Below are 21,457 nucleotides of genomic sequence, written 5' to 3'. Positions count from 1 at the left end.
CCCCATGCGTGCTCATCCAAATACCCCGAGGTCTGCGCCCGGACCCACGCGGTGCACCCTCCGCCTGGGTGGTCATGCCATCCCCCTCCCTCCCCTGCAAGCACCACACTTGCCTTCTCCTGAGTTCTCACATGTAGCCGCCAGCCAATCTCAGGGACCAAGTCTTGGAGATCCAGATCTTGACTTTCCCCCTTTCTATCTCTTGCTGCTGGCCTTCCCCCCCCCCCTCGTTATTATTTATCGGTCTTGCCTGTAACCTGTTTGTGTGCTGGCTGACATAAAGGAAAAGGGTTAGAAGAATTTTCTCCCTTACCGTAGTCAAAATCTAGAAGTGAGATTCACCTTCTCCTCCTAACTTTGTTTAATCTTTCAGGTCTGTAAATACTGTCATCCAGCCACCTGCCATTCTTTCTGACGATTTTACCTATATTTTAACAATCCTGGACCTCGCTTTCCCGATTATGGTAGTCTTCTCACTCTTCCTTAAAATTACACTGTTTCTAGGACTGGAAACTAAAGTGGTGAAAGGGTTATACCTTAGAAAATGATAGATATCTCATTCACCAGGCTGGGACTTGGGCATTACTTCATTCTTGAGAGTAATGTGGCCTAGTGGTTAAGAGCTCAAACTCTGTAGTGTGATTGCCAGATTTCTGCTCTGGCATTTGCCAGCTCTAGCTTTTGGCAAGTTGTTTAACTTCTCTGGCCTGTAGTAGTCTTATAAAGTGAGTCTGTTGATAAGCCTCAGAATAGTAGTGATTACACCGGTTGATGAAGGTAAATTGCTTTGAGCAGTGCCTGGCACATGGTTACCTTTTGATAAATGTTACCTTTATTACTACTTTTACTTGTTTTGGTTTTACACAAAACAATTTTAGTGCTACAAAACACTTAAAACTTGTGGGAGGGATATTCCTCAAGCCCATTTAGGTTGAATGTTCCATCATTAGATAGAACTTAACTTGTTACAATCATTCATAGTTACATACCTTTGCTTAATTATCAAATGTTATTCACTTAAAATTTTTTCACCATATTTGCTTTCATTTTCCTTGATGTCACTTCATATATTCTTAAAATCTAAGTAAAAATCTGAAATCTGTTATTCAAAATGTAAAATATGTAAAAACTGCCCTACATGTAAAATAAGTACATATGTAAGTATTGAAATGGAACTGTTTTCCCATTTTTAGCACAAAATTATTTTGCACCACTAAAGCAATGTGCTCCATACTGAGTGACACTGCCTTTGAGAAGAGAAGACTCTTCCTAGTCTTGAACAAAGTAATATCCTTTGCCATCTCATGCCTGTAAAAGTAAAATAAAATAAAATGCTTCCTGGTTTCCTAGTGTCTCTATTCTGAATATTGGTCTTGGAATAATACAGGCAGCACAATTAGAAGAAAAATGTCTCCCCTAAGAATCTGGCTTTTAAAAGGTTATAGAAAACTTTGAAGGAGTAAAGAAAAGTTAACCTAGGCTTTAACATGATTCCTCTGGTTTGTAAAGATTCCAACAATATTTTAAAAACACCTGCTGTGGGCCTTGCATTAGGGATACCTGAGGGCCTTCTGTGATCCCATTGAAAATCAGTCCTAATACTCTTAAGTCATTCAAGGTGTGTAATGAATGACTTCATCTCTTGAGCACCTTTAATGGTACTAGTTATAGACTGCTCTTGAGAGAACTGAATAGTCAACATAAATCAGGCTTTGTAGGCCTTAATACCTACAGAGCCCTGGTTGGAGAAAAATAATAATGTTAATAATGTGACCTCTGCATTTTTCTTTTTCAACTTATATTCTAGTATGCACTGGCAGTAAACAAAGTAGATACAATTTGAGAGGATTGGCAATGTTATTAATGATAACACGATAGCTCATATAAAACACTGCTAAGCACTGTTTCAGGATATTTGTATATTAACTTATTTAAACTCAGTGATCCTGTTGGTTTCTTTGACAGTAGTGAGGTTTTGAACTTGGGGCCTTGTGCTTGCCACAGGTACTCTGCTGCTGAGCTGTGCCTCTAACCTGTAGACTTTGTGGTCTTCAATGCAGATTTTATTATCTCCATTTTTCACAGGAGGAACTCGAAACATTCCTCAACTTCCACAAAATGGTACAGTTCAGTGAGCAAAGCAGTGGGCAGAATGACTCCCAAGTCTGTTTCTCACTCTTGGGCTTTCTCACTTGTCACTTCCTTGTGATTACTTTAGATAAGATTCTGTATGTTTATGAGAAACTTACCTTTTATAATTTAGTATCAACCATTGAATTTCCTTATCTCTTTTACATTGTGTAGAGAAAGAAAAAATGAACTTTTGTAAAACACTTGGTACCCAGTTTTATCTCAAGCTTTATACATGACCAGATATTGTAGACATGTATATTGGGTGGTCTATTCGTTGTTTTGTTTCCTAGTTTGGATTTGCTTTCTTAGCAAAAGTTTATTAAACAGCTCATCTGTGCCAAACACTCTGCTAGACGATGGTGACACGTTAATGGTAAAATGGTACCTGTATTTATGTAGACAGAACTCAGCTGGGGCATAAAGAAACCAAACAAAACATTACAAAAATAATATTTAGATATAACTGCCCCAGTGGAAAATGATTGTAAACAGTGAAGCCCACTAATCCATTAAGGAATGGTTCTCTGTAGAAGTGACTTTTAGTCTGAAATGTAGAGTGAACTGTAGTAACACAGTGATGTTGGTTATTTCACCTTTCTGGAACTGTGGACCTTAGCATGTTAGAGTAGTTTTATGGGAAGTGAGACCAGAGTAGATCACAATGGCCAATATCCATGCTAAGCATTTTGTATTTAAGCCTAAGAGCAAAAGCAAGTCAGTAGAGAATGTTAAGCTACTCAATAAATTACTCAGAATTTCTTTTTTGCTTTAAAAATACCATTGGTTGCTAGGTAGAGGGTAAATCGGTAAAAGGCTCATGCTGGGAGAAGAGTTGGGTCCATGCTTCTGAAAGTTACCTGTGATGAAAGACCAGTTTTATTTTCGTTTCTGACTTGTATTGGTGCTTTAGTAACATTCACTAAAATATATGCTTTGGTATGTCAGATTGATATGTTTCTTAGCCTATGGGCCAATTTATTAGCTTGCAAAACAGACATTGGTATTGAGTTCAGATGTAAGTAAGTTAAAGGGCTCGGGAGATAGCTCAGTGGTACAGCATTTACTTAGCCTTTACAAGAATTCAAGGCTGTGACTTCTATCCCTAGCACCACTTGGGTTTCATCCTTAGCACAATGGAGGATGGAGGGGATGGAGGGAGTAGTTGAGGAATGAAGGAACCTTATTTCAGGGTAGCAGTATTGGTGATAAAGAAGCCCAATTTGATAATATTTGTGACCTAAAATTGATTTGCTAATGGATTATATTTGGCAGCCTAAGGAAAAGAGAGGGTGATTCTTATCCCTAAGGTAGGGAATACTGGAGGCAGAGCAGGATTTTAATTAAATAGTATCAGGAAAGGAGAGGTATTAATCAATGTTTGAAACATTAAGCTTGAGAGAGAGAGAGAGACATAGATGTCTACAAGTAGTTTCTATATCAAGAAATATTTGAATTGGAGATGAATTTGGGAATTGTCAGCACATAGTTTAATTAATGCCTTGGAGTAGAGGGTAAGAGTGCTTGGGGAAAAAAAAGCTAGAGGATAAGACGGCTTGAGCCTTGGCCTAATGGTTCTAGAGTACTTACATATTGGGGGAAAAAAGTAAAAAAGGATACTGAGAAGGAGTAACTAAGAGATTCAAGGAAAATTTGGATGACATCATTGAAACCAAGGAATAGATTACATGAAAAAGATGGGAATGCCAGTCAGCTATTTTGAGTGCAGCTGAGAAATCAGCAAAGTGTGCTTTGGATTTAGCAACATGCAGAAACAATTTGAGTTTCTCAGTAGTCTATTTGATGATGAATTATGTTTTAAACTGCCAAAGCTACAACCCTAAATTTAGAATAAAATTACATCTATAGCATGAGCTATGCCTTCTTTTTTGAGCTCAGACCAGTGTTCCTGTTTATCACCATCTGGGTATTCTATACATACATTAAACATTTAAAAATAACTCTGAATTCGTAAGTTGTAAGGGGGAAAGACCCACTATTGATAAGACACTGAATTCTAGACTTCGAGGTGTGTGATTAAAACTCGGGACTGGTGAAATGGACACACAAGATGTTCTAATGTGAGTAATGCTGTCATAACAGTGTACTCAGTCAGGGTTTGCCTTGAAGCACAGAGAAGGGATGTCAGGAAAGTCTTTTTAAAGAAAATGGCACTGTGGCAGAGTATTCCTAAAAGACAACTAGAACTAGGTAGAGAGGGCAGTGCAGTGACAGTGTATAGAGAAATGGTATTTCAGAAAGTCTGAAAACACAGGAGTTGTGAAACTTTAATAAAGTCAATAATAAGAAATAGTGAATTAAAAGAGGCAATGAAGATAATGGGTTTTATTTATTTGTTTGCTTATTTTTCTTGTGCTAGACCTGGGGCTTGAATTCAGAGGCTGGGCACTATCCTTGAACTTTTTTTTTTTTTTTTTTTTTTTTTTTTTTTTAGCACTGTACTATGTGAGCACACTTCTACTTCTGACATCTTAGTGGTTAATTGGAGGTGACAAGCTTGCAGACTCTCCTGCCTTGGCTAGCTTTGAACTGCCATCCTCTTTTTTTGACAGGGTTTCTGTGAGGCCAGGCTGTCCATGAACTTCCAGTCCTCCAAGTGCTGAAATTATATAGCCTATTTAGCCACTACAACCAGCAAAATGGATTTAAAAAAATCAACAAATGGGATAGAAGGCATCTGGCTTAAAATAATAAACTCTTAAAATTTGCTACTGAAATTCCTGATGTTATTCCGATTTAAGGTAGTCTTCATTTACCTTTTATGTTTTTTTTTATGACTTTCAAATTTTTATTTTGCATTTTTTTACTGACTTTAATTCCTTTTGTTTTTTGCCTTTCCCCTGTTTTTAGCTTTGTAGGTCTTACTAAATACTTATAAAAGAACTTTATGGTTTTCATATATTATGGCTATTCATCCTAATTATTAGCATGTTCTGAATTGTGTAATACAATTATGTGAGACTGAATTTGACATAGATAGAAGCTAGCAGTTTTAAACAACTGGGTGTGGTGGTGTATATATTTTTTCTTTTTTTTTTTCTTTTCCCTTCTCCTCCTCTGCCTCTGCTGCTGCTGCCTCCTCCTATTCCTCCTCTTCTTCCTCCTCCCCCCCCCCCCTCAGCTTTTTTGCTCAAGGTTGATGCTCTATTGCTTGAGCCATAATTCCACTTCTGTTTTTTTTTTTTTTTCTGGTTAATTAAATCTTAATGGACTTTCTAGCCAGCGCAGGCTTTGATCCTCCATCTTTACATCTCAGCCAGCTGAGTAGCTAGGATTATGGATCACTGGCATTAGCCTCTTGTATACTTTTTATTTTTATTATTTTTTACCTGTCCCAGAGCTTGAACTTTGGGCCTGGGTGTTATCACTGAGCTGCTTTTGCTCAGGTCTAGTACTCTACCTCGAGCCACAGCGCCACCTCCACCTTTTTCTAGGATTTAATTGGAGTTAAGAGTCTCATACAGACTTTCCTGTTTGGGCTGGCTTTGGACTGTGATCCTCAGATCTCAGCCTCTTGAGTAGCTGGATTATAGGTATGAGCAACCAGTGCTTGGCTGCTGCTGCTGCTTCTGCTTCTTCATCTTTCTTCTTTCTTCATCATCAGCATCATTATTTGTTGGTCATGGAACTTGAACTCAGGGCCTGAATGATGTTCCTGAGTGATTTTGCTCAAGGCTCAAGGCTAGTGCTCTACCATTTTGATCCACAATGCCACTTACCCCAGGTATGCTGTTTTTTTGTTTTTTGTTTTTTTTTTACAGTTACAGAAGTCAGGTAATGAGTACATTTCTTTTTGAACAGTGTTACCCCCTCCCTCATTTTCTCCCACTTTTCCCTCTTCTGGTCCCCTTCCTCCTGAAGTTATAAAGTTCATTTCCAAGGTAGTATCTAGTAAGTATCATTGTTCTATTGGTTTGCCTTTTGTCCCACCATTTCTGTGATTCTCCTTTCCCCAAATCAGATAAACTACAAGACAGAAATCCCCATATTTGGAGGCTGAGGCCAAAGGATCTTGAGGCTATCCCGGGCTATATCAAAAAGCACTATTCCCTGTATATTATCCTCAGTGTATAATCCTTTGCCTCAAACTCTGCTTGTCATTAGAGATGCCAGAGGAGGAACTATGATGGGAGTGGTCCTTTGTGCAAATTATGTAAATATGTTTAAAAAATATGACCTCCATCCCACTGCTATGGAATTATTGTGCTTACTTTCTTCCTTTAATAGATGGAGGAATACAAATGATTCAGGATAACAAAAACCAAAGAAAAGGTTATTTCTTCTCATAGTTAATACACATCTAAAAGGTTGCAGTCTGAAAGGTAGTAACATGATGAAAACATTTTAAAAGAAGTTTTTCTTTTCTTTTCTCAAAGAAGATACTGTGTTTTCTGAAGGAAATTTAACTTTTTTAAAATTTTGTATAAAAACACTTTTGTGCCTTACCTCTTGTGTCCTCTCCCAAGTAAAGACGTGAACTTTTTGGGTTTTGATTTTTTTTCCGGAAGTGGGATTTGAATCACAGGTCTTGCACTTACTCAGTTTGCTTACTTGGCTACCTCTACCACCTTGAACCACACCTCTTCCCTATATTTTAGCTCTTTAGTTGGACGTAGAGTCTAGCAGATTTTTTTGTCATCAAATTATGTATTCTATGGATTTGGATAAATTTAGACTATATGTCTACCATTACAGTATCCTACAGAGTAGGATTACTCCCCTTAAAAACCCTCTTTGTGAGCCGGGTACCAGTGGCCCATGCCTGTAATCCTAGTTACTCAGGAAACTGAGACATGGAAGATTGATGTTTGAAGCTGTCCTGGGCAGAAAAATCCTTTAGACTCCATCTTTAATTAACCAGAAAAACCCTTGACTTGAATTGTACTCAAGTATAGAGTGGTTGCTATGAGTAAGCAAACAAATCTTTAGGCTCTAAATCAAACCCTGGTACTAGCAAGCCCACCCTTATGCAAACATGCCTTTTCATCTCTCTCTCTCTACTCAATCTCTGGTGACCACTGACTAATTATCATTATTACTATCATTATCATCTCTTTTGACCTTTCCAAGATGTGGTATAGATGGAATCATACAGTGTTGCCCTTTTCACATTAGCTTCTTTCACTTAGTATCCATTTACATTTCCACTGTGTTTTTTTATGGCTTTGTAGGTAATTCTTTTTTATTCTGAGAAATACAATAGTGACTGGATATATCATACATTAAATGTCCTAGCAAAGATATTTTGGTGGCTTCAAGGTTTTGACAGTTATAAAAAGAAAGCTGCTGTGAACAGCCTTGTGTAAGGCTTTGTGTAGTCATGAAATTTCAAATCCTGTAGGTAATAATTGCTAGATGGTACGAGTGTATTTAGTTGTGTGAGAAACTGTTAAACTATCTTCCAAAGTACTTGTGTCATTTTGTATTCCCATGAGCAAGTCAGAAAGTTCCTATAGTGACACATCCTTTTCTCTGTTAGGTGTTGTGAGTGTTCTATTTTGGCCATTCTAATGAATGTATAGGGGTATCTCATTGTTTTTATTTTCATCTCCTTGGTGACTCTCCTTGGTGATGTTTAGAGCCTTTGCATGTCCGTGTTTGATATACATATATCTTCCTTCCTAAAGTGTCTATTAAGGTAGTACTCATGTTTCAGTTGATTTCTTATTGTTGAATTTATATATTTTATATTATAAATCTATTAGTTGTATTCTTTACAAGTATTTTCAGTAGTCTGTACCTTGTCTTTTCATTATTTTGACAGTTAGTTTTCTTCTCTATTAGGATAGTTTAGCATTTACAATTAGGTATATGACCCTAGTTTTTGTGAAGAGTGTAAAATCTGTGTCTAGGTTTTAAAAAAAAAATTTTACTTTGTGTATGTTTAGTTGTTGCAGTACCATTTAAGAAAAGACTATTGTGTAGTGTGAAACACATTTCTTTGTCTCAGATACTTTCACAGATAGCTCTTAAAGCACTTGAATTTTTCAGAGCAGTAAGACTTATCTTTTATTCATAATGACCCACCTTGATAACTAAAGTTCATGCTCATGAGGTAAATAAGAGTCCAGTGCCCTAGATAATCTCAAGATGAGGTCAGTCACCTGGAGGACTCATTAGAGGATTTGAGCTTTTGGCCCCACCTCTGGACCTCTGGGTTAGGCTGAAAATCAAGCTTCATAAAAATTCTTGAACTAGACTCCATTCTTTAACCTGCAGGTTTGGGCTTCTACTTTCCCCATCACATCTGGTTACTGAAGTGTCCTGTGTTGATTGAGAGTAGACAATAGTTTGTTTTCACTCTTATCACAGTATTTGCTTCATTATGTTACCTTTTTCCTTTATCAGAGATTGGTTAATCACACTTGCGTGGTCTGTTTCACTTCTGTTGAGTTATCCTTTCATCAGTACATTATTGTCCTAATTGTTGTAGATGTTTACTAAATATTAAAGTGAAGTTGTGTCATTCCTCCGACTGAATTCAAGTTGGCTTTTCTGGGGCTTTTGCCTTCCATAGAATCAGTTCCTTAATAACTCCAAGAAGAATTTGCTGTTATTTGGACTGGGATGTTTTGAATCTAGATCAGGTTGAGAACTGATATCAGTATAGTCTTTCTGTTTTCAGATGAGGGCTGAGGGATGTCCTCAGCTGTTTTTTTTTCTTTTTTTGTCAGTCATAGGGCTTGAACTCTGGGCTTGAATGCTGTCCCTCAACTCTTCAGCTCAAGGCTAGTACTCTACCACTTGAGCTACAGTACTACTTCCAATGTTCTGGTGGTTTATTGGAGATAAGTTTCACAACGTTTCCTGCCTGGGCTGGCTTTGTACCGCAATCCTCAGATCTAAACCTCCTGACGAGTTAGAATTATAGGCGTGAGCCTCCAGCACCCCACCTGTCCTCAGCTTTTGAGGTCCACATATGAAAAGAATTTTACTGTATTTTATAACAAGGAGAATCTCACAAGGTTAGAAGTTTTGACAAGGATTTATTTTAGTATACAAGTTAAAATAGTGAGAAATGGAGACAAAGTAAAAAGCAGGAAATACAAGTAAAGACATTATGCAGTCTCTTTAAAAAGTATATATATGTATTGTTATTGTGAAGGTGATGTACAGAGGTTATAGTTAAATAGATAAATCAGATAAAGAGCCGGGCGCTGGTGGCTCACTCCTGTAATCCTAGCTACTCAGGAGGCTGAGATCTGAGGATCGCGGTTCAAAGCCAGCCCGGGCAGGAGAGACCGTGAGACTCTCCTTGCCCAGGCTGGCTGTGAACCGTGATCCTCAGATCTCTGAGTCCTCAGTAGCTAGGATTACAGGCGTGAGCCACTGGGGCCCAGCAAGAGTACATTTCTTTTTAAACAATGTCAACCTTCCCTGGCACTCTCCCAGCTTTTCCCTCCTTTCACTGTCCACAAGTTGTATAGTTCATATTCAACATAGTGTCCACATTTTCAACATAGTATCACTGTTGCGTTTGTTCATCCTCTGTCCCATCATTTCTTTGTTCCTCCTAAAGACAGTCAAATGAACAAACAGAACAAGAGGAAAAGAGAACAAAAATAGTGACAAACTAAGAAGAAAAACTCTTTATTTCCATTTCCTAGAGTTCATTTAGATAAATACTATTTTATATGATCAGATGCACATAGCTATTTTGCCTTTGGATCCTCTTCTAAGAATATCCTTCCTTGGGCTTTCTCTCTGTGAATGTCTAGAGATCTGTATAATTTATCATGTCCCAGTGTGTTATTTATTTACATACTTTAATGTGAGAGCTCATATCTATCATCTTTATACTTTCTTTTTATTAAGTTTTTTTTATTGTGAAAATACTGTACAGCGGGGTTACAATTACATGAGCAAGGTAATGAGTACCTTTCTTATCAAGCATTGTTGCCTCCTCTGTTTCCCCTTACCATCCCTGCCCTCCCGTGTCTGTCTGTGTCCCCCCCCTTTCCCCTCCAAAGTTGTAAAGTTCATTTTTCGACATACTGTCTTGTACGTCTCATTGTTGCAATGGGTCCACCTATATCCCTGTTTAATAAAGTTGTTTTTTCCCTTCCCCTCCCCAAATTATACCAACATCAAATACAGTGAAGCAGGGGCTATACTGTGGGGAAGGGACATACAAAGCAACAAAGAAATCATCTTATAAATATGTTAGAAACAATAGCAAGAAAGAAAAACCATTTAAGTCCTTAGCTTGGGGTTCATTTCGCTTAACATCAACTCATCTGCCCATTTCTGCTTGTCTCAGATATATACTAGTTATTGCAAATAAGGGAAACCATGGGACCTATGTTTCTTTGGGCCTGGCTTACTTCACTTAATATAATTTTTTCCAAGTCTTTCCATTTCCTAACAAATGGGGCAATGTCATTCTTTCTGATGGAGGCATAGAATTCCATTGTGTATATATACCACATTTTCTTGATTCATTCATCTACTGAGGAGCATCTGGGTTGGTGGTTCCATATCTTAGCTATGGTAAATAATGCTGCAATAAACATAGTTGTGCTGGTAGCTTTAGTGTGGTCTTGTTTGTGATCATTCAGGTGAATGCCCAAAAGTGGGATTGCTGGGTCATAGGGGAGCGCTATGTGGAGTCTTTTGAGGAACCTCCATACTACTTTACAAAGTGGTTGAACAAGTTGGTATACTAGTGGCTTAGAGCAATATTGACTTCTTAGAGATTGGTTTTGGATGGCTGAGTGCTGTTTATTCTAAAGCATGCAGATGTTATTTAGGCTTACCCAGGGGCAACAACTTCATTCTCTTTTTCTCACTTCTCCTTCTCTTCCCCGTTCTTCCCCCCTCCCCTTCTCCCTTCCTTCCTCACTTTATTCCTTCCTTCCTTGATTCCTTGCTTCCTTCCTTCCACCAGAATTGAATTCCAGTTCTGTTTCTTTATCTGATTGTGTAGGGTTTGTATCTTCTTAATATCTCAAAGGGGAAGGTAGATGTAGGTAACTCCTTTATATCACCTTATTCTTGTAACTTAACATTGAAAAGTAGATGGTGGGAGGGCAGAGTTTTTCAGTTTTTATTTCTTGGCTTTAATGTCTTAATCTGACCCTTTAAATATTTATTAACATTTGTTTCCCTATCTTCTCATTTATCTTACCTCATTTCTACTCATTAATTTGTAATATCTCTCCATTTATTTAGCTCTTTGATTTTGTTAATCAGTTTTGTAGTTTCCTAATGTAGAGCTCATATTTTTATTAGATTTTTATTTAAAATTAATATTTCAGTTTTCAGAGGTGATGTAAATGATAAGGTACTCCTACTTCCAGATTTTAATATTTTATCGCAGGTAAGAAATAGAAATAGGGAAAGTAATTGATATTCATGTTAGTTTTGTATTCAACAACCTTTACACAATTGTTCATTGAAGTAGTTATTTTCTAATTCATATGTGTACATTCACATTTACATTTACATGCACACATTTAAATGTATACATTACATTTCCTTCTTTTCAATCATTATTCTCAACCCCCTGTTCTAGTACAGTATAGTAAAGTAGTGGTGAGATGAGACATCCTTTCCTTATTTGATTTTCAAGGAAAAGCTTCAAGTTTCTCACCACTAAATATGATATTAGCAGAGAAAATTTTGTAGATTTTCTTTCTGAATCAACTTGAGGAAGTTCCCAGTGTTCCTGATGTTTATTATGAAAGGAGCTGTTGGATTTTATAAAATGCTTCTTATGCATATATTGATAGGAACATAAGGATTTCTTTTTAATCTGTTGAATGTGTTGGTATAGAATCTTGTTAAAAATTTTTAAATATTGGACCAGTCTGTGTTACTGTGATAATTGAGAACTGTGTAGTGTTTTAAATATATTTTATTTCACAATATTTCGTTGAAGGATTTTTTTTTCTGCTCCTCAGAAAAATTCATCTGAAGTTTTCTTGTAATGTCTGTTTGATTTTAGTATTAGGATGATGCTAGCTTCATATAATGAATGAGTCAGGAAGAATTTGATGTGCTTCAATTCTAAAGAAGTGGTATAATTTATTTTTGAACATTTGATGGAATTCTCCAGTGACTGTTCTTGGTACTTTGTTTTGAAAGGTTATTATTGATCTAGTTCATTAATAGGTCATAAACCTTTTTAATGATTGGTATTTTTTCTTGTGTGAAATTTTCAGGTAGTGTTTTCCATGCATTGATTCATTTCATGTAGGGCATCAAATAGAACTGGTTATATTATCTATTTAATCTTCATGCATCGGTTGTGGTGTTTCCTTCTTTATTTCTCAATATTTATTTTTCAATTATTTTAGCAATTTGTATCTTATTTATTCATTCATTTATTTTCTTAGATTAGCTGATCTTTTTTTTTTTTTTTTTCAGTCATGGGGCTTGAACTCTGGGCCTGGGTGCTATCCCTCAGCTCTTCAGCTCAAGGCTAGTACTCTACCTTGAAACATAGTACCACTTCTGGTTTTCTGAGTGGTTTATTGGAGACAAGAGTTTCTTGGCCTTTCCTGCCTGGTCTGGCTTTGAACTGCAATCCTCAGATCTCAGCCTCCTGAGTAACTAGGATAATAGGCGTGAGCCACCAGCGCCCTGTGACTAACCAGTCTTTTAAAGAAATCAGCATTTCATTTTTACTGATTTTTCTTTTGATAATTTTGTTTTAAGTTTCATTGATTTCTCTTAATTTTTATTTCTTCCAATATTGAATTTACTCTTGCTGGTTGTAGTTGTTTTGTTGTTCCATCTCCTCCTTTTCTTTCAGCTTTCTTCTTTTACCCTTCTTCTCTTCCTCCTTTTCTTTTCTTTTCTTTTTTTTTTTTTTTTTTTTTTTTAACTTGGTTGTGGTGCTTGAACTCAGGGCGGGCCTGGGCACTGTCCCTGAGACTGTGCTGAAGGCTAGCACTATACCACTGGAGCCACAGCACCATTTCTGGTTTTTGAATGGTTAACTGGAGGTAAGAGTCTGATGGAGACTTTTCTACCTAAGTTGGCTTCAAATTGCTATCCTCAGGTCTCAGCCTTCTGCACAGCTAGGATTACAGGCATGAGCCACCCAGCTTTCTCCTCCTTTCCTCATTAGTTTCCTAAGGTGAAAGCTTAGATGTTTGATTCTCAGTCTTTTCTGTTGGTCCTGGGCCTTGGACTCAAGGCCTGGACACTGCCCCTGAGCTTTTCTTTCTTAAGGCTAGCACCCTACCACTTGAGCCACAGCTCACCTCCAGCTTTTTTTTTAATTGTGAAAATACCCTACAGAGGGGTCACAATTACATGAGCAAGGTAATGAGTACAGTTGTCAAACATTGTTGCTTCCTCCTTTGTTTCCCCTTACCATCCCTGCACTCCCATCCCATCCTCCCGCCAAGTTGTAAAATTCATTTTTCAACATAATGTCTTGTACATCTCATTGTTGCAATGGGGTCCACCTGTGTCCCTATTAAAACAATTTGTTTGTTCCCTTCCCCTCCACAAATTATACTAACATCAAATACAGTGAAAACAGGGGTTGCAGGTAAGAATCTCATGGACTTTCCTGCTTAGGCTGGTTGCAGACTGTGATCCTCAGATCTCAGCTTCCTGAGTAGCTAGGATTGCAGGATGAACCACTGGTGTCTGGACTGATGTATATTTGTTTCCAGGTTTTGCTACTATTGGTACTGATGCCATGAACTAGATGGTTATGTACATGTCTGTATGCATAAGTGTGAATTAGTGAATCATAAAGTAAACCTGTGTTCAGCCCTAGTGGATAGTGCCAGCTATTTTGTAAAGACATCTTAAACTCCTAATTCCTTGACTACTCTTTCAATATTTTTTTCAGTCTTTTTCTTTCTTTTTAAAAATTATTGTCAAGATGATGTACCAAGGGGTTACAGTTACATAAGTAATGTAGTGATTACATTTCTTTTCATTTTGGCTGTACAACAAAAGTTGTAGCTTTAACATTCTTTCATTTCTGATGATGAATGATAGTGTACACATTTTTATAAGCTTACTGGCCATCTGGATATCCCCTTTTGTGAAGCACTGGGTCAAGTCGTTTGCCTATATACACATATATAATTTTTTACAATTAGAATATATATCCTTTTAGAAATGATTGTTACCGGGTGCCAGTGACTCACACCTGTAATCCTAGCTACTCAGGAAGCTGACATCTGATGATGGAGGTTCAAGGCCAGCCCAGGCAGAAAAGTCTGTGAGACTCTTATCTCAAATAAACCACTAGAAAACCAGAAGTGGCACTGTGGCTCAAGTGGTGGAGTGTTCATCTGAGCTGACGAGCGTAGGGACAGCGCCCAAGCCCAGAGTTCAAGTCCCACGACTGACAAAAAAAAAAAAAAAAAATTGTAGGAAATATTTTTTTCTGCATTTGAGTCTTTAATGCATATTACAGCTATTTCCTCTCACTTTAAGACTTACCTTTTGATTTCTTTTTTGTGGTTTTTCAGTCGTGGGGCCTGAACTCTGGGCCTGGGCACTTGTCCCTCAGCTCTCAGCTCAAGGTTAGCACTCTACCACTTGAACCATAGCTCCACTTCAAGCTTTCTTTGCTTATGTGGTGCTGAGGAATCAAACCCAGGGCCTCATGCATGCAAAGCAAGCACTCTACCACTGAACCACCTTCCCAGCCCCACCTTTTGATTTCTCAATGCCATTTTCTGATCAACCAAAATTCTTTTTTTTAATTTTTTATTTTATTTTGTCGGTCATGGGGCTTGAACTCTAGGCCTGGGCGCTGTCCCTCAGCTCTTCAGCTCAAGGCTAGCGCTCTACCACTTGAGCTACAGTACCACTTCCTCAACCAAAATTCTTAATTTTAACTTAATGTCATATATCCAATTTATATTACTACTATTTTTATGTGTGTGTATGTGTGTGTGTGTGTGTGTGTGTGTGTGTGTGTGTGTGTGTGTGTGTGTGTGTGTGTGTGTGTGTGCGCGCGCGCGCGCCACTACTAGGGCTTGAACTCAGGGCCTGGGCTCTATTCCTGAGCTTTTGTGCTCAAGGCTAGTGCTCTACCACTTTGAGCCACCACTCTACTTCCAGTTTTCTGCTGGTTAATTGGAGATAAGAATCTCAGAGACTTTCTTGCCTGGGATGGCTTTGAACTTTAGTCCTCAGATCTCAGCCTACTGAGTAGCTAGGCATGAGCCACAAGTACACTTTTAAACCTATCAACTCTGGTATCATGGGAACTGGTTCAAGGATTCCCTGTGTATACCAGAATTTGTGGGTACTCGAGTCCCTTATTTAAAGGTCATAGGATTTTCTTATAACCCATGTACCCCCATACTTCAAAACAATTTTAGATCACTGTAATTCTTGATCACTGTGTAAATCCTAAGTAAATAATTGTTATACTATATTGCTTGTTTAGGGAATAATGATGAGAAACTCTTCCCAGCTACTTAGGAGGTGGAGATTGAGAAAATTGAAGTTTAAGGCCAGCTCAGGATTGGAAAGTGAGATCTCAGCTCAACAAGTAAGCTGTGTATTGTGATACAAGTCTGTATTCACTACTCAGGATCATATATAAGAAGATTGAAGTCCAAGCCCATCCCTGGGCAAACAGATTAAACTCTTATCTCAAAAATAAGTAGAACAAAAAAGGACTAAGTGTGTGGCTCAACTGGTAGAGCCCAGCTAGGGTTAGGCTCTGAGTCCTAACACTAGTACTACCTAAATAACAAATAAGCAAAATAAAACAAAGGGAAAAAAGTTTGTAGTGTTCAGTATAGAGTTATATAGAGTGTTCAGAGGTGATTTTTTTTTCAAATACTTCCAATCTGTGGTTGTTTTACTCCGTGAACACTCAACCCATAAAAACAGGGTTAGCTATGTACATTTGTTGTTACTTATTTGCCAAGAGGTGCTTCTGCTACACTCCACAAAGTTTAATAAGTTGGGTTTTCATTCCCATTTACCTTAAAGTATTTTCATATTTCTCCTTTGAATTTTATGTTTTCTAGAAGTGTGATTAATATTCAAGTCTTGGGGATTTTTCAGCTATATGTTGATTTCTAGTTTAATTCTACTATAGTCTGAATAGACCTACCATCATTTCTAAGGTATGTTTTTGGAGTTAGGTCTGTCGTGATGAATGTTCCATGTGGTATTGAGAAAACTATTCTGCTGCTTTTTTAAAAGAAGTTATCTGTCAACGTCCATTGTATGTACTTGATGTTCCTCTGTGTCCTCACTCGACTGTCCTGGATCAGCCCACTTTTGCTAGAGGGGTGACGAGTATTCATGTCTATTTTTACAATTCTCTTAAGTTTTTCTCTCACATCTAGATGCTGTCTGCTCACAGCATACACATTAAGAATTAGTATGTCTTCTTGGAGAATTGACCTCTTTAAAAAAAATTTTTTTTATTGTGAAAATACCATACAGAGGGGTTACAATTACATGGGCAAGATAACGAGTACATTTCTTATCAAGCATTGTTGCCTCTTTCTTTGTTTCCCCTTACCATCTCTTCCCTTCTCCCCCCTCCTCCCCACCCCCCGAATTGACTTCTTTTTAACGTTACATAATGGCCATTTATTCCAGTAATTTCTTTTTTTTAAAGAATTAAGTGATTTTTAAAGATTGTATAGTCTTTTAATAGTTTTCCAGTTATCATTGGAATAAAGTATGTGTGCATACATGTGCATGTGAAGTGGAATATTATTCAGCTGAAATGTGAATAATGCTGGATCGTACTAGATATGATTGTGTTAAGCGAAATAAGGAGCACCAAAAAGAAAATTTCACATGTTCTCTCATATGCAGAATCTAGTCCTTAAAAAGAAATGGCAGAGATGGGTGCTGGTGGATAATACCTATAACCTTAGCTACCTAGAATGCTCAGATCTGGGAATTGTGGTTAAGAACCAGCCTGGGTAAATCCAAGAGACTGTTATCTGCAAATCACTAGCAGAATAAGGGAAGTGGAAGCATGGCTCAGGTGGTAGAGTGTCAGTCATTAGTGGAAAAACTGAGAGTTCGAGAGCATGAGGTCTTGAGTTCTAACTTCAGTTCCAGGTGGAAAAAATGGCAATGTAAAATAGAACCTGTTTGGATGTGGGTACCAGTGGGGAAGATGAAAGGAAAGAGGTAAATGTGGTTGAAAATAGAATGCTAAACATGTTGAAATTGCTTTAAGTGGAAGGATGAATGAATATGTCATATACTTATATGGGGATATCAGAATGAAACCCCCTTGTGAAACTAATATGTGCTAATAAAAATACTCAGAAAAGTGGCTGCATGAATTTCTAACCTCATATAATTAGGCAACATTTGTTTCATATTATCTAATTTTTTAGCCATTCTGGTGAGTGTGAAGTAAACATGTTTAATAAGTCAACAACATGACCATATCATAAAGGATCAAAACTCAAGAAGTGTAAAAGAATGCTTGAAATGAAGATATTTGATCTAGTGTATAAAACAACTTGGGAAACATATAACACCAATTGTTAACTGCTTAAAAGAGTAGTCACTGGAAAGAATAACTGTGTTTCCTAATACCCACGAGTAAAATCAATAAAGTTATATTTTATCTTGGTATAAAAGAAATTTGTTTTTTGAGACAGGGTACTGGCCTTGACTTCATGATCCTCTTGCCTTCAACCTTGCAAGTGCTGGGATTAAAGGCATGTACCGTCATGCCCAGCTTTAAAGGAAGATTTTCAAAAACTCTGTTATGAGTGTTCAAGTATGGTCAGCTGACCAGGGATTGGGAATATTTCATAATCAGGAGCAAGTAGGAGCTTAAGCCACTATTGGCCGGGTGTTTTCTCCAAAATAGATTGGTTCCTTTCCTCATATGTTCAGGGGAAGTGGAACAGAGGCCTGTATATTTTCACAAAATCTACACGATGTCTTACCTGTTGGTAAAGTGTGTATATAAAGCAAATTTAATTTTTATTTATGGAAAATCACATTATCATGAAAATGATAGCTTCCTAGCTTCATTTACTGACTTTTAACAAATGATGTATTTCTACCTAACTTGCTAAATATGGAAAAAAACACTGTGATTTTCAAGTGATAAATTTTGTAGGCTTTATTATTTTATCAAGTATGCAACATTGAAATCCCAAACGTTTAATTACACATTGCTTTAATGTACTTGATCTTACTTGACTACCTACCTAGGTGATTGTGTTCATTCATTATTCTGTTTTTTTTTGTTTTTGGTTTTTGTTCTTTTTTTTGGGGTCCGGTCCTGGGGCTGAACTCTGGGTCTGGGAGCTGTCCCTCAGCTCTTCAGCTCAAGGCTAGTGTTCTACCTCTTGAGCCACAGCGCCACTTTTGGCTTTTTTTCTTTTTGCGTATGTGGTGCTGGGGAATTGAACCCAGGGCCTTATGCATGCAAGGCAAGCACTCTACCACTGACCATCTTCCCAGCCCCATGATGTTGCTATTCTTTAGAGAAAAGTAATTATCTGCATTGTAGAACTCAACTCAGTTTCCAGAACTTGAAACTAGTGTTGACAAACAAACTTTGCCATGTGTTCACAGCATGCTGTGTGTGTTTTAGATTTCTTTGTGGAGCTTTAAAGAATTTTTCCCTAGATCTTACTGAAAGTGGCTAACCACTGTTTTTCATTACTGAATTAGTGAATTATTAGTAAAAACCAAGGACAAAAAAGTATTTCTGCTTATAGCTCCTTTTCAGTGTTAGGATTTAGACCTTTTTCATTTCCTTAATGGGTATAGATTGTATTCGATGAATATGTAGGAAAATGCCATTCCTATTCTTTCAAAAGATATTTGGTGGTGGTTTCCTTTGTAGACACACACGCATACACACAAACACATTCTCTAGGTAGCTTATGCTTTTTTCTTTCTGACATATTTATTACCTCACTTTTAATAGCTAACATTTTTATTTTTATTTTTTATGTTAAAATACTGTGGTAGAGTACCTCCTTTCTGAATATCTATACTCAACATATTCATATATAGTTCTTGAGTTATGCTGGTCACAGGAATCATGGAGTATTTACTCATCATCAGAAGAGCCAAAATGGTATTCATGTCCTTAACATGTTCATGAAGTTTATTTTCTGTGTAAGGGAAAAAAGACTCATAGATAAATGGCACTAACTTCCTCTTTTTAAGTATAGTTTGGCCCTGTGTTACATCATTGCAGAAGAAACTGGATTAATGTTTTGGAGTCTTGTAATACATTCTTCTCATACTGTTTTCTTTCATTTTTTCCCCCTTTAAACTGAGTAGCTATGTGGTAAAAATGTTTTCTCCTAAAAATTAAGCCTTTTTATGAACATGCACAGTATAATGAAATCAAAGCATTATTCTGCTTCAAAGTACCCTAATGTTTACCATTTTGTCATTTTTCTTAAATATATAATATTGTTCTTTAGTGACAATATTGGTGTGTATCTCCATGATTGGAAGTGGGTAGGGACACTGCTGATTAGGGGCAGCCAACTTTGTTTCATCCTGGGGGGAAGGATGCTGAAGCTTTTAGGTGTTCTTGATCATAGGACATGCTCATTACTGCAGTATGATTCTTAAAGCCACCAGCATAGTGGAGTGGGGGTGGGGGCGGAAATCTGTGGGAACTTATAGGTTATTTGAATTGAATTACTGGCTAAGCAGTTTTTAGGTAGAACACATCAAATAGCTGTTTAATAAAGTTTCATGTCATGATAGAAATGTTCTGTAACTTTGACTTTCTAATGGTAACCACTAACTATAATAGTCTGTTGAACACTCACAATGAATGTTAAATCTAGTACAGCTGCAGGACTGAATTCTAATTTTATTCAACTTAAACTTAGATAGGGACACATGTCTAGTGATGAATGGGTTAGAGTATTCTGAAAGCTTTTGTTACTATTTTTAGGGGTAGGTTTATAGCGAATCATTTCATTATTTGTTAAGACATTTATTTTTATTTTGGTGCAAACACTTTTGATGGCAATAAGAAAAAAAAACAGTTTTTTGTTGTTTTTGTTTTTTTATTGGTTTTGTAGAACTTGGGGCCTAGGTGCTATTCTTGAGGTCTTTTGCTCAAGGCTAGTACTTTACCACTTTGTGCCACAGTGCCACTTCCAGTTTTCTGGTGGTTAATTGGAGAAAAGAATCCCAAAGACCTTCCTGCCTGTTCTGGCTTTGAAGGTTGATCCTCAGATCCCAGCCTCCCAAGTAGCTAGGATTACATTTGTGAACTACCAGCACCTAACTCAAGAAGTGTTTAATGAAAACATGTACTTCTTTTTTTTTTTTTAAGATTATTATACAGCTCAGCAGCTCAAATAAGGAGTAAGTGGTTAAAGGAGGATTTTCAGGGTGATTGTGGTAAAACAAGTAAATAAAGCATGAAATGTTAGGTATGCTTGCTAGGGAGAGTTAGTTGGGTTTAATTAGGAAGGTAGTGAAGCCACTGGATAATGATAAGAAAAATGGGAACAGGTCAAGGGAGTATTGGTAATACGTTCTTAAAGGATTAAATTGATGTAGGAAATGGAATAAACTTTGTTATGAAAGATAAGCCCAAGGCTGTATTTTTAGAGTGTGTCAAGCTACTTGGTAAGTTCACTTTGGAAAAGATTGATGAAATGCTAAATCAGTGAGAGTATTCTAGAGTGTCTAGGAACTTTGGTTCTGGTAGGTCAAAAGTCCACAGGTGAGAAATCATCCCAAGATAAGATAGGGATAGTTTAACAGACTTGAGGGAGACCAGTGTTGTAGGCCTCCACTAGTGTGCCTAACTGGAAGAGAAATGAGTTGGTAATAGCAAGGGGAAAGAGGGAAGAAGGATGTAAGTAACATTTAGATTACGAAGTTGCCAAACAGTTTTGATAAAAGGATGGAAAACTGGTCTGGAAAACACGGGGGGGGGGGGGGGGTTTAGAAGAATCTGGTGTGAGAAAAAGGTTATTATTTTAGCAGCTTTGCTTTATCTGCTTTGGATAGGCATTTGCCTATCAGATCTTTTCTTTATAATCTTTGTTTTACCAGTGGCTGACTTATTTGGGTACTTACATGTTTGCTGCTCAGTAAATGCTAGACAATCCTGAAACTGCTCCCCTATTGTGGGATTCTTAAAAAAAATGAACCTTTTACTGTGATTTGAAAACTAATAAAAGGAACTGCTATTTTAACCTAACTGTATTTTCAAAGTATAAAGTTAATCCAGCTGTAATTAAACATTTGGGTTGAGCGGGTTGATACAGGAGATATAGTACATAAATGTTTATATGAACTGGTGGATGTTAGTTCCTTGATGAATTACTAAGGGTATTTGGGATAGTTGGTGGGCTTTATTAGTAAAAACTGGTGGGAGAATAGT

General features: G+C 37.2%; 1 protein-coding gene across 2 annotated transcripts in view; it reads left to right on the top strand.

The window, feature by feature from the left end:
- Spopl (speckle type BTB/POZ protein like) overlaps positions 1 to 21,457 on the top strand; it is a 48,705-nt gene that overhangs the window by 743 nt on the left and 26,505 nt on the right. The window lies entirely within an intron of this gene.

This window comes from Dipodomys merriami, unplaced genomic scaffold (genome assembly GCF_024711535.1).
Source record: "Dipodomys merriami isolate MVZ:Mamm:240054 unplaced genomic scaffold, mDipMer1.0.p SCAF_1, whole genome shotgun sequence".
NCBI lineage: Eukaryota > Metazoa > Chordata > Mammalia > Rodentia > Heteromyidae > Dipodomys > Dipodomys merriami.
Note: the sequence above shows the minus strand (reverse complement) of the source record. Positions and strands in the feature narration are given on the sequence as shown.